The sequence below is a fragment of the Cervus elaphus genome, chromosome 24 (assembly GCF_910594005.1).
Source record: "Cervus elaphus chromosome 24, mCerEla1.1, whole genome shotgun sequence".
Lineage (NCBI taxonomy): Eukaryota > Metazoa > Chordata > Mammalia > Artiodactyla > Cervidae > Cervus > Cervus elaphus.
This window is the reverse complement of record NC_057838.1, coordinates 29,632,203-29,646,011: the sequence shown is the minus strand read 5'-3', so window position 1 is coordinate 29,646,011 and position 13,809 is coordinate 29,632,203. Positions and strand designations below refer to the sequence as shown.

Below are 13,809 nucleotides of genomic sequence, written 5' to 3'. Positions count from 1 at the left end.
TGAGGTATCTTTTTCATGTATAAAATAAAGGTCTACTTTCATTTTCATTTGCATGTCAATATTCAGTTTTCGCAAAACTCTTTGTTGAAAAAACTGTCCTTTCCCCCTTGGATGGTACTGGTACCCTGGCTGAAAATCATTTGATCATATATGTGAGGGTTTATTTTTGGGCTCTTTATTCCATTGGTCTACATGTCTGCCTGTAAGTGAATGATCACATTTAATATCCTTTTAGAACAACTGATGTTCAATCTCCCAGATGAAAATCTCCCACTGAAACTTTCCATACATTCTCTGCCAAAAGACTGTTCACTTATTAGGAGCCAAGACCACTGTAGTTTTTGTAACTTCAGTGCCTGAAACTATACCTGGCACACAGTAGGTGCTCCAAAAACATGTCCCAGATGTGGCAAGATCCTGGTGGGCAAGTTTTGCTGATCATATGCCCACCTTGACCTGGGACTCATGTTTCAATGCATTCTCAAAAGAGGTTAAACTCCATAACACATTAATTGGTGGGAGGCAGAAAGGAACATTTACACTGCATATAGTATGATGGGATTTCATAAAAGGGCCTTTAAATATTTTTCTTCTTTTCCCTCAAAATCTTCTCCCCTGCTGGTTAGTTCATTTTTGCTCCTTCTCACCCTCTTCCATCTTTTCAGGCTCTAAAAAACATGCTCCATTTTTCCAAAGCCCTCAGTTCTTAGCCGGAGAGTGCCAACCCACTCAACCGAATATGAGCCTGAGGTTAGGCAATACAGCAGACCAGTCTATATATTGTTCTTCAATCTTAATACACAGGAACTCATCTTTACCTCCCACCCCAAGCAGCTGATCAAAGTGTTCACCCATCTACATGGGTCTCCTGAAATAAGGAAGGATGGGCAGTGCTAAGAGACGAAAGAACCTACTGCTTAGAAAATAAGACTCTTCTCCATTGGGTTATAAAGACTGAGTGAATGAGGCAAGATTATCACTATCAAGCCTCAGTCAGTGTTAAGATGAAGCTGCCTGCCAGAAGCTGCAGTTTCCCCTAGTCCTAACCCCTTCTTCTGCAGGGCCCTGCTCAGCTACTCTTAACAGAAACCACAGCAAAGCTCTCGGCTTGAGATAGAGAGCCTTCTAGGAAGCTCTCGGCTTGAGATAGAGAGCCTTCTAGGTCACTAAGGTGTCTCCTAGGGTGCTTTCTCTGGCCCTGTGGGTCTCTAGTTCCTGAGCCCACTTGTGTTGCTAGACCCTCCTTTATTGGCAGTCAGGCCCCACCTGTCTTCCTGGTCTCAGATCCACGTAAGTGCTCTGACCATCATTACCTCTCTGGCACGGCCTCCAGCTCACTATGATCTGTCCACCCAGACATGGCCTTATTCTACCCTAGATCCACTGCTTCAGTTCTGTCCTGAATGCTGAGCTTTTCAGAGAAATGGAAGTAAGGTAGAAAATAATTCTGTTATCTAGGCACTTACACTATGATTAAGAGTTCTTAACCAGCATGTTTGGGTTGAATATTGCTCTGCCATTCATGAGATATGTGACCTTGGGCAAGTCATTTGACCTTCCTATGCCTTGGTTTTCTCATTTGGAATACAGTGATACGAATATTAAAGAAGACAGTAAATGCTCAATTCATGTTCACTGTTTATATTATTATTACTATTGTTCACATGCATTGACTTCATTTATTTCTCACAATAATATTTACAAAGTAAGTATTATTCTCCCTCGTAGGTTTTACAAAAGAGAAAACTAGAGTTCGGATACAGTGAGTAAATTTGCACATGGCTACAGGGTCAGTAAGTGGTAGAGGCAAGATCTAAACACGGATCTGTTTGACCCCCGGACCCTATGCCCTTGCAATTGTGTCAGACCTCCTCCAAAGGCAACTACCTCCAAGGTATAGAGTGGTGAAGGCTTCTTGGGGAAAAGTAAGAGACAAGAGGCCAGCATCTGGGGCAATTCAGAAGTAATGGAGAGAAATGGAATGAATATTAAACCAGACTTCAAATAAGCAGCTCCACTTAGTCATTCACATGCAGCCAGTCTTCAATACTCTCATCCAGAAAGTGGGAATGACAGTATTGTGTTTATAACAATAAAAATAAATAGCCCTGTGGGGGGAGCGGTAAATTGGTCTGTGGTACAAGTGCTATGAAAGGGCTCTGCATATTGTGAAATGTGTCAAAAATGTATGACTTCTATTCCAAATCAATACGGAACAGCAGAAAAGACAGTCTTTAGAGACAAGAAAAATGGGGTCACATTGCAGTAGCTGGGTATCCTGCTCAGGTTATTTCACTTCTCTGAGCCTCAATGTCCTCTTGAATCTTTAATAATATATCAGACTCTGTCACTTATGACAGAAAACCCAACTCCAACAGACATTTGCATAAAAAGGGAGTTTATCCTGACTCAAGTATTTGGATTACAGTTGAGGCACACAAAAAAACATCGCCTTGCTTTTTGGTGGAATGGATGCTGGGCCAGCAGCAACAGATGTCCATGACAGAGGATGCTGTGGCCACCTGGTGGAGTTGCCTCTGGGTTTAAATGAACTGTGTATGTAAGTAGGAGATTGTGATGATTATAGTAGAGGACAGGTCTCTACAAAGTAACATCCAAGCTACTGAGAAATCAGTTCTGATGAAAACAGAATGAGTGCCCTGATGAGGCTAGTGGGAAAGTCCCAGGACAGGCAGTAAGGTAGCGAACCCCACACTGAACTGGAGCTGGAACAGAAGTCAAGGTCATCCCACAAGGGACAAGGTTTAGGGCTCAGAATGGGCAGGTGATGAGATGTGGTTGGGATTGTGGCCAAAAGGCCAATGCTGGCAGAGCTGTGCCCCTGGCTTTCAGTTGAGTGGACAGCTTGTCCCCCTAAAAAGGCCAGGCCCAGCAGGCGAAGGAAACCATAGCAACCACAAGTTAAGGAAGATGGATGAAAAGCTTGTAAACACAGCTTCCAGCCATGTGGCATAGCTTTGGGCTCCTAGGAGACAGCCACATAAAGACCAGTCTGGCTCATGAAGACTAGGCATAGGCTATTTCTGGACTCAAACGCGGGCCGACGCAGTCTGCAAACCAGACAAGCAAACAGGCAGCACAAACAGACGCCACTACTACAGAAGCAGACTTTCTGTGTACCGCGCTTCCAGCTGCTCACAGGTGCTCTCTTCACCCTCCTCTCCTTCCTGTCTCCATGCAAACTCCTGACCGAGCCTCAGCGCTGGGTGGAAAGTCACTGTTTATAGAGTGGAGGCAACTAGGAAACCTACTAAGAACCTCTGTGTTTCTCTGTCATAAATAACCAGCTGTCTCGTGCAATTTCCTGAGCTGCAAAACCGGCAATGACAACCTGCCTTTCCATCCATCATCAGGCAGTATTGTGGGTCCTCAGCAGGATGCTGACAAGTCCATTCTTCAAGGCTGTAGCCACGCCCGCTTTTCACCACTGGAGGGTTAACTATAACTCTGCAATGCTGGGTATGACAGTACCCACCCAGAATGGACATATAGTAGGGAAAAAACCTGTTTTTTCTCCCATGTGATGTTCCAAAGAAAAAAATCAGCAAACTCTTTTTTCCTGATAAATCCTTGAAATTTTAGGTGCACAGAACCTAAACAGTAACTATGGCAACGCAAGCCACTCCAATAAGACTAACACAGATTATTTCCAGCACAATAGCTTGGCTTGTGCTCAGAAAGCAGAGGTAATGTTGGCTGAAAGCAATTCCTGAATTGAGGGGGGTGGTGTGTGTGAACGCAGTGGGGGGATAAAATCCTCTGGCAGTGGAAGCGTCATGCCTAGGTTTCTAGTTTCAGGCCTCTAGGATTCAGTGGCAAGATGAATTAACTACTGGATTAATATCTTGCCACTCCACAGTAATGAACTGGCAGGCTCTTCATCGTCTGCTTCGGTTTCTTCACTTCCAACCACAAAGTCATTCAAACCCCAGGACTTCTAAGAACGGTAAAAAAGAACACGCGCTGTGAAAATTATAGAATTGGGCAGTTTGAACAGACATTAGGGATCACCTGGACTGGGAGCTTCTTGAAGACAGGAGAACAAGCTACATGTTTTGCACAGAGCTGAGGACCTGATCCAAGGTGAGTGGAGCTCTCTCTAACCTCATTTGTTTTACACAGAGAGAAACTGAGACCCAGGAAAATGAGGAAATTTGGTCTTGCTCACTCAGAATCAGGAGACAAAAGGGACTGCCTGGTTAAGACCACTGGATGTGGAACAGGACAGAGTGAGGTTTGCATCATGGCTGTTAAATTCCAGGCAAGTCACTTAACTTCTCTAAACCTGGGTTTCCTTAAGATCAACAATATTTACAGTGATAAAAATAAGAATTAAACCTACTGTTTAAGGATGTTGTAGGAATAAATTAAGCATTTCACGTAGACTCATGTAGTATACTTAGCTTACAATTTATGAATGTGTGCTCAGTTGCCCAGTTGTGTCTGACTCTGTGCAATACCATGGACTGTAGCCTGCTAGGCTCCTCTGTCCATGAAATTCCCCAGGCAAGAAAACTGGAGTGGGTTGCTATATCCGACTTCAGGGGACCTTCCCAACCTAGGGATTGAACCCAAGTCTCTGGTGTCTCCTGCATTGGCAGGTGAATTCTTTACCACTGTGCCACCTGGGAAGCTTTTGTAGCATAAAATATAGGCGCCAAAAATAACTAATACTATTACCTTTAATGGTAAAGCCAGAGCTAGACCAATTTCTCCCCAGAAGACTTGTGCATAATGCAGGAGGAAATTCAACTTCATCTTAATCTACAGGACCACCTCTTTCCACACCCTGTCTTAACCCATTCACATTTAACAATCTTTCTTTAAGGCAGTGGTTCTCAAATATTTCAGTCTCAGGATCCTTTTCCACGCTTAAAAACTATCAAAGATTCCCAAAGAACTTTTGTTTATATGGCTTTTCAAAACTATATATTAGTCTATTTTAAAGTAATAATAATAACCTCATTACATGTGAACATTAATATTTTCATGAAATATTACTATTTTCTAAAACAAAAAAACAGTTTAATGAGAAGAGTGGCATTGTTTTACATTTATGTGAATTTCTTTAATGTCTGGCTTGATAGAGAGCAGCTGGGTTCTCATATCTGCTTCTGCATTCAATCTAATGTAATAAGTTGTTTGGGCTGAAGTACATGAAGAAAATACGGTCTCACAGAGATATACAGTTGGAATAGGAATATTCAATAGACTTGAGAAAATTGTGAATTTTCTTCTTTGATAATCAACTACATCAAAACTCTGCAAGTGTCAATTTCTTAAAGATTAGTTGTATGTACTATTTAAAACTGTATCAGTGAACTCTGCTATATTAAAATCTATCAGCTATCCTTTTTTACCTATGCGTGATTTTTTGACATCATGCATTGGTCATTTGGAAAATACTGGCCCACTGAGTTATGCAGACCTTCCAAATGTTGTCACATTTCACTATACAAGATCACATTCATTAACATCACTGCCAATCTCAAGAGATGAGTCTTGAAGTGTTAGGAAGCTGTCAAGTTCATAGTGGCAGATATTCTAATTTTCACTTGCAAGCTTGAATTTAATCTTTGGTAACAAATACCATCAGTGTTTTCCTTGACAGGCTCATTTCAATTATTTTTGAGAAATTTTCTACTACATATCTAAGCTGGAGTAACTACAGTTTTTTGTTAAAAGATAATTTTTTAAAAAGGTCAATCATAGCTCTCATACAGATATAAAACAACCACATTAGAGATTTTCTTTAAGTCCTAATGAGAGAACCAGGTAGACGTTTGAACCTGATCAAAGGAGAAGCCAAAGAAGCACAAATTTGTAATGAATAGAAGAATGTTGAAATGAATGTGCACATACCACAGAACTGGCTTTTTCATAGAGGGGGATGGGGTGTTCCTCCACCAGACACAAGCCATCTGCATATCTATAGAAAAGAATTATTTTGCATTGCTATCAGTCATCTTCAACTTACAGAGTTGTAAAATAGCTCCACAGAATCCTAAGCAGCAAAGCATGTGGAATAGACAACACACAGTTTTCCTTTGAAGCACTAACCTTCCCTGCAGTCCTCCGTCACTCATTCTTTTGAGTTAAAAAAAAAAAAAAAAAAGGTGTTTTGTGAAAAAAGCAGCTTGTTCAACTCACAGCTTAACAGTTGCAGGAGTGCTCCTCCTAAGACAATCATTCCACTTTGGCGTGCAACACAAGTAACACTAGGGAAGACTGGTGTCACTACCGTGATTTCTCCTAAGGTGCCAATAGCTTTAGTCACCAGTGTTTTCGCACCATTGGGGCTTCCCTAATGACTCAGACAGTAAAGAATCTGCCTGCAATACAGGAGACCAGGGTTCGATTCTTGGATCAGGGAAGATCCCCTGGAGAAGGGAACAGCTACCCACCCCGGTACTCTTGCCTAGAGAATTCCATAGACAGACGGGCCTGGTGGGTTACCGTCCACGAGGTCACAAAGAGTTGGGCACAACTGAGCGACTAACACTTTCAACACAGTGAAACGGCAAATGAGTCTTAATATTAATCGAAGGATAGTTTAGATCTTGAAGCTCCCCTGACAGGTTCATGAGAGTCTGTGAATGTTCTAGAATCACTGCGCTAAACTGTGTTGTTGAGCACGGTAATAGCCTAAGAAGAATGTGCAAAAAGAAGCAGAGATGGATACCTGCAAACTGAAAAATCAGACCTCACATGGGTCACTGCTTGAGGAGGGGAAAGTAATCAATGAGAATCTGGGAACAGTGGCATGGAGTTGGGGGAATGGAGAATGTAAACAATGATAAAACCCACCAAAAGTTGGGGGACTTCGTTGTTACTGTGTACTGGCAACTCCAAACAATGCCATTGATGAAATACTCCTCTCCACATGGGCAGACCATTCACACTGCCCCGCTCTTGTTCCTTCATCACTAACCGGAAGTATAGCCCTGAGTGAGATACAGGAGTCCACTCGCACTAGAGCTGCAGACTGTATAGGGGATAGATGGCAATCATTCTGTTCCTACTCTTCTAGTAACTGACAAGAAATGTGGCAAGCACGGACACTTGTCAAAATCCAAATCGATCAGTGTTGTGATCCTCTTCTCCCTCAAAATATAAGTATTATAACTCTTCAACTTTAGTCACATCCTCCCCAAATTTTGAACATTATATACTTCAGTTTTCTCTTGGTTTTTTTTTTTAACCTTGTAAGACATTCTTTTTGTCTTATAGAGTTGATTTTTTTCTGTTCATCCACATATATATTTTGTTTGCTCTTCATTTTTTCTTGCATCTCAGACCAGCCTTCTGCCTAAAGTATATTCTTGAGAATTTCCTTTGGTGAGAGTCTGCTGGCAATGACTTCTCACAAATTTTGTCTGCAAATCCTCCTTTAAAAATATTTTTTGCTGCATATATAATCCTAGGTTAAGTTATTTTTCTCTCAGCATATTTCAATGAGAGAGATATTTCGATGATGTCTTTTATTGCTGTTGAGAGGACAACTGTCAAGATAATTACCATTCTTTAAAGATAATCTGATTGCTTTAAGATCTTCTCTTTGTTTTGGTGTTCTGCAATTTCATGTATGCTATTTGCAGGTGTGGTGGATTTCTTTTATCTTACGTGAGATTCACGAGGTTTCCTGAATGTGTAAATGGGTGTCTTTCACCAGTACTGAAAAATTCTCAACTATCACCTGTCCAGATATCGTCTCTGCAACATTCTTTCTCTCCCCTTCTTCTGGAACACCAATTATATGTGTATAAAATTATTTCATTTTACCTTCCAGATTGCTTAACCTCTCTTTCATGTTTCCCATCCTTTTGCTCTCTATGCTACATTCTGGACATATTTTTTAGAACTCTCCCCTAGATTACTGATTTTCTCCTCAGTTGTGTCTAATTAACTGTTGAATCCATAATTTTTTATTTCCAGAAATTGTTTTAAATATACTTTGTCAGTTTTACAGTCTGATTTTTATTCATAATTTTATTTATTTCTTTAAAAATATTAAAATACTTCTTTTATATGTGATAATTTCACTATCTACAGTCTTTATGTGTCTGATTCTGCTGTCTGATGTTTCTGTTGTCTGAGTACTCACATTACCTCACTTTCTTAGGTATTTTTATCATTTTTGAGCATGAGCTAAAATTTCTTAAAAACTTTATCATGAAGAGTTCCTTAACTCCTTGAGGGTTGGGGAAGACAAGTTCTTCTAAGGGGATGTACATTTGGTTCTGCTAGGCACCTCAAGGACACTACCAATGTAAGTCACTTTGATTGTGTGAATTCATGTTATAGATCCTCATAAGAGTTAACTTGTGATCACAAATTTTCAGGGAAGATTTTTTTTTTACTTTCTACCCAGCCCCAATGTTTAAGACAAGCAACTAGTTTTATTCTTCAGGTGACGGGTTTATTTCTGAATTACCCATGCACTAAATTGCCTATGCACTGAACTGGCCTTTGGCCATTTGAAGTCCTCACTTTATAGACGTGGTCCTCTTAGACTCCTATCTTAAGAAGAGTCTAGGCTTCACCTTCTGTTTCCCCATGAAAAACCAAAAATTAAGGCAGTTCAGGACTTCTCTGGTGGCACAGTGGATAGGAATCTGCCCGCTAATGCACAGGATACAGTTTTGATACCTGGTGCAGAAAGATTCCACATGCTGCAAAGCAACTAAGCCTGCACTCTAGAGCCTGTGAGTCACAACTAGTGAGCCCACGAGCTGAAACTACTAAAGTCCATGCACCTAGAGTCTATGCATTGCAACAAGAGAAGCCACCACAATGGCAAGCCCACGCACTGCAAGGAAGAGTAGCCCCTGCTCAGCGCAACTAGATAAAGCCCACTATCAGTGCAGTTCAGTTCAGTTCAGTTGCTCAGTCGTGTCCGACTCTTTGCAACCCCATGGACTGCAGCATGCCAGGCCTCCCTGTCCATCACAATCTCCCAGAGCTTCCTCAAACTCATGTCCATCGGGTCGGTGATGCCATCCAACCATCTCATCCTCTGTCGTCCCCTTCTCCTGCCTGCAATCTTTCCCAGCATCAGGGTCTTTTCCAGTGAGTCAGTTCTTCCCATCAGGTGGCCGAAGTACTGGAGTTTCAGCTTCAGCATCAGTCCTTCCAATGAATATTCAGGACTGATTTCTTTTAGGATGGGCTGGTTAGATCTCCTTGCAATCCAAGGGACTCTCAAGAGTCTTCTCCAACACCACAGCTCAAACGTATCAATTCTTCAGCACTCAGCTTTCTTTGTAGCCCAACTCTCACATCCATACATGACTACTGGAAAAATCATACCTTTGGCTAGATGGACTTTTGTTGGCAAAGTAATGTCTCTGCTTTTTAATATGCTGTCTAGGTTGGCCATAGCTTTTCTTCCAAGGAGTAAATGTCTTAATTTCATGGCTGCAGTCACCATCTGCAGTGATTTTGGAGCCCCAAAAATAAAGTCTCTCACTGTTTCCATTGTTTCCCCATCAATTTGCCATGAAGTGATGGGACCGGATGCCATGATTTTCATTTTCTGAATGCTGAGTTTTAGGCCAGCTTTTTCATTCTCTTCTTCCACTTTCATTAAGTGGCTCTTCAGTTCTTCACTTTCTGCCATAAGGGTGGTATCATCTGTGTATCTGAGGTTATTGGTATTTCTCCCAGCAATCTTCATTCCAACTTGTGCTTCATCCAGCCCCGCATTTACCAAAAATAAAAAAATAAATAATTTTTTTTTTAAATCAGCCAGTTCAACAAGTATCTTTGAGGCAAAAGCCACATTTCAGGCTCTGCTTACTTTAATTACTTCGTTTTTGGTCTTTGAGGATTCTTTAATAACTTGCTGACTCATGAACACATTTTTAATGGCTTTTTTTATGTCATCAAGCACATTTAGTTGTTTTCAGCAGGAGGATCAGTTAAGATAAGCCATTCCACTATACTGCAAGAAATGAAAGCCCCCATAAAAGCATATGGTGCATAAATGATGATTTATCTGATGCAGTTTGGTTGTGTAGAATAGGATGAGGGACAGCAGCAAGGTTGCAGCTGGAGATAGACTTGGAAAGCTCATCAGGAGATAGCCAAGGAGGGACCATGACTGACATTCCATAACTGATATTTATCCAGCAGGCAACAGAGGTTCTTCCAACTTTGGACTACAAGATCCATGAAGCTTTTCACACACTAATGTCTTAGGCTTCTATTATTTTTTCATATTTATTTTTATTTATTATTTGGCTGTGTCAGGCCAGGCCTTAATTGCGGCACAAGGGATCTTTAGTTGCAGCATGCAAATTCTTAGTTGTGACATGTGGTGGTTCTCAAAATGTGGCCAAGTTCCACCTGCAACAGAATCCGCTAGTTCATTTATCAAAACTTGCCCTCCTCTATACCAAACCTACTGAATCAGTATCTCCAGAGAATGAAGGTGGGGAAGAGACTACCAAGGGATTAGAAAATCATTTTTAATGAGATAAAACTGAGGGAGAGCATATCTTGCAGAGCATGTCTCTTGCTATACAGATAAATGTTACTTCAATAAACCTTTGTTTAGGTATTAAAAAGTGTGTGTGTGTGTGTGTACCTGTGTGTGCACACACACTGGGACAAGCTGTAAAATGTGTTTTATGTGTTGAAGTCAGAAAAGTTAAGAGAATCATCATCTTAGAGGATGTCCTTTATACGATTTTTCATCAGGCTTCACCTATAATTAAAATGTTGTGAGAAAAGGAATGCAGTATAATTTTCCCGTGAATAACCCTACCCGTAGCATGCTGGAACACATTTCTGTTTGTACATAAATCAATTAACCTGGGCACTTCTTGAATCAAAATGAAGTGATGAAAAAGCATCTCTATGAATCTGGTATGGGTAGAAACACGATGTTAATTGTCACCTATTCTAGAACTGTTTTCTTCTTTTCCTCAAGAGATTACAAAGCCTGTTACAGCTCTCATCATCTCAGCAAACCTATACTTCAGGAGATGACGTATCACAAAATCCTGGCACAACTGACTCCAAAGAACTAAGTGGGTCCTTTTGCTGAGCAATACTGAGTACTGCTCCCACAAGTAGTCATAGCTAGTTGTCTGAATGCCTTTTGCTATTAGGATACTTTTTCATTGCACTTGTGCTTGCTTCAGTCTGTGGCTTATTCTTCCAAAAATAAATAAATAAATAAACAAGAACTACAAAGTCATCCATTCAAACATCACCAAACACAGATACACACACGAACTGTTGTCTTAAATATACTTTTCAATGTCATTCACCAAATGCCTTCAGTATGTTTCCCGTTTCCCATACCTCTAGTACTTTTTTCTTTAATTTCAATCACATTTTTACATAAAAAAGCTTTCAAAAGGAATGCTTTATACTTCTTTTGCAAAAGGAAAACCAGCACTTGCCAAAAGGGAAGATGAATATAAAAATAAATGTGAGGGAAGGAAAACCAAGTTATTAGAGTCATTAGAGTTATCTAGAGGACAAGTTATCAGAATCAAGTTAGATTTCATTACCTGCCAGGCCTCTGAACCTGAATGCAGCCTATTATCTTTGTTTAAATAAAAAATGCAAATGTTTATTTTTAAAGGCCTATAAGGCAATGATCCTCCAATTAAAAATAAATAAAAGCAACTTCATGAAGCCATGAAAATAATTAATTAATTATTTTTTAAAAGACCTCTCAGGACCAGACCTTTTTTACCTATGATGCTATCAAATGTCATGAGCAATGGGAAAAGGAAGTAACTTTCTTGATAGTGGTTCATTTTGTTTCAAGGCTGAACAGGTATCTTTTAGAACTGTCTCCCGTTTCCTTAGTATTTCAGACTTTAGGAAAGGATGGTAGAGACTTGGTTCTCAAGCTGCAGCGTGCATTGGTATCACCTAAGGGCTATTAGAATGCAGATGACTGATGACAAAACCCACTGGAAAAAAAAATAAAAGAAAAAAAAAAAAAAAAAAGAATGCAGATGACTGGGCCTCATTCCCCGTTTCTGATTCAGCAGATAAGGCCCAAGAATTTGTATTTCTAACAAGTTTCCAGGTGGTGCTGATGCTGTGGGTGCAGACCACACCTTGGGAAATACGAATCCTGCACATCTTTCACAATCCTGTTTAACAGGGTCCGTCCTTCTCTGCAGTCTCTGTCCTAATCGCTTCCTGTCCATCTTCCTTATTCCCAGTCTTTTCACCCAAATCACTTTATTATCCTCCCTGCACAAATCCCAAGCTTTGAAATACTTTTTGCCTATCAACCAACACATACTTATCAAGTAATAATTCATTTTCTCATGATTCATTAACCAAAGACAAGGGTAACCGCCAATCAGAGCTCCCAGTCAGCATGGGGTAACTGGTGTTTCTATACTGGCTTGCTATAATTCTAGCCCAAAAAAAAGAAACCTGATGTTTTAGTTTAAATAGCCTGTGCATCTAATCTCTGATATATATGAGCTTTTTTGGTCAGTCTTTTTGAAGTACGGGAAATAGCTCACAAACACCCCCCCCGCCCAACTTCCCCCCAAACCCCTGTGAGGCTGGGAAGCTCAGGTTAGGACCACCTGGTATCTATCACTCATCTGGTAAACAACCACTGATTGTCTTCTGTCATTTGTCCCATTGTTATCCCTTAACAGCATGATGGGGCTGCATCTGGCCCTTCTCTGTAAGCTTCGCGCGGTACCTTGCTTAGGGCTTTAGAATATTAGCAACCGCCCCTCAAAAAATGGAAGGAAAAAAAAAACTGTTTATTTAATGTTTGACTATACTACAAAAATATCAGGGGAGAGCAACATAATGAAAGAATATTTGTAGTAAAACAGACAGTATAAAAGACAAACTCAAAAGTTACCCTTTGGGGAAGGAAAAAGAGTCAACAAAACAATTAATTTCCAGGGTTGGTAAAGAGACTTGAAAATAACTGCTTGCCTGATTAAGTTCACCAGGATATGATTCCATCAGATTGCTCTGCTTGGGGCCTCCTGGAAGGCTGTTAGGAGGAAATGCTGGAAATGAGTCTGATTTAATCACAAGCAGATAAACTAGGGATTTGAAGTGATGGTAAAGTCTTAATGAATCAGCCATAATTGTGCCTTCCTCAAGAGTATGTGACTCTTCCTTTTTCCAGAATTCCACTTAAAACTCTCCTCCTCTTAGATGCCATCCCTGGTGATGATCACTACCATCCCACCCTGACCTGATTCTGATCACATTTCATTCTGAACTCCCTGAGCAATATGGACTCCCTGCATGTTGCACTGAAACTGCTACTGAAGCTTTTTCATGTGTGTGTGTGTGTGTGTGTGTGTGTGGGTCGGTGGGTGTGTGTGGGGGGGGTGGGTGGGTGGGTTGGTATGTGTGTGTGTGTGTGTTTGGGAAAGTGCCCTTCTTCCCTACAAAAAATAGCCTCCACCCATCTGTGACAAAGACCTAAAGCTTGCCTGTGATAATTTCTTTATTGGATGACCTTATTTACGCCAAGCATCTTCTTTCAAAATGCCAGCTACAGTGAGCTGTTATCCGTCATTAATCTGTTTGTGCCCCCTTCCTGCCCTTGCTGATGATGCTCAAATAGTACTGTTAGCACTGCTTTGGATAGTTCCACCAAGGAAACTGCAAGGAAATCTTTTGACTGCTGACAACTCCAGAAAAGATGCAAAAAGCAAGGTTTTAGGTTGTTGTTTTATGTATCTCAAAGACTTATTAGATATTGCTAATTATACAGCTTATCAGAGTAAAAGATCAGGGTGCTATGTGATGGTCTACCCCCTCATTCATGCT

The 13,809-nt window shown here is 40.7% G+C and overlaps 1 long non-coding RNA gene across 1 annotated transcript in view; it reads right to left on the bottom strand.

Annotated features, from left to right (window-relative positions):
* Nucleotides 1–3,562: 3,562 nt before the first annotated feature.
* Nucleotides 3,563–13,809, bottom strand: part of LOC122682816 — a 57,374-nt gene continuing 47,127 nt past the window's right edge. The window contains exons 3-4 of the long non-coding RNA XR_006337528.1: nt 5,884–5,950; nt 3,563–3,958 (exon numbers count right to left, since the gene is read on the bottom strand). This is a non-coding gene — a long non-coding RNA (uncharacterized LOC122682816). The remainder of the gene's footprint in view (nt 3,959–5,883; nt 5,951–13,809) is intronic.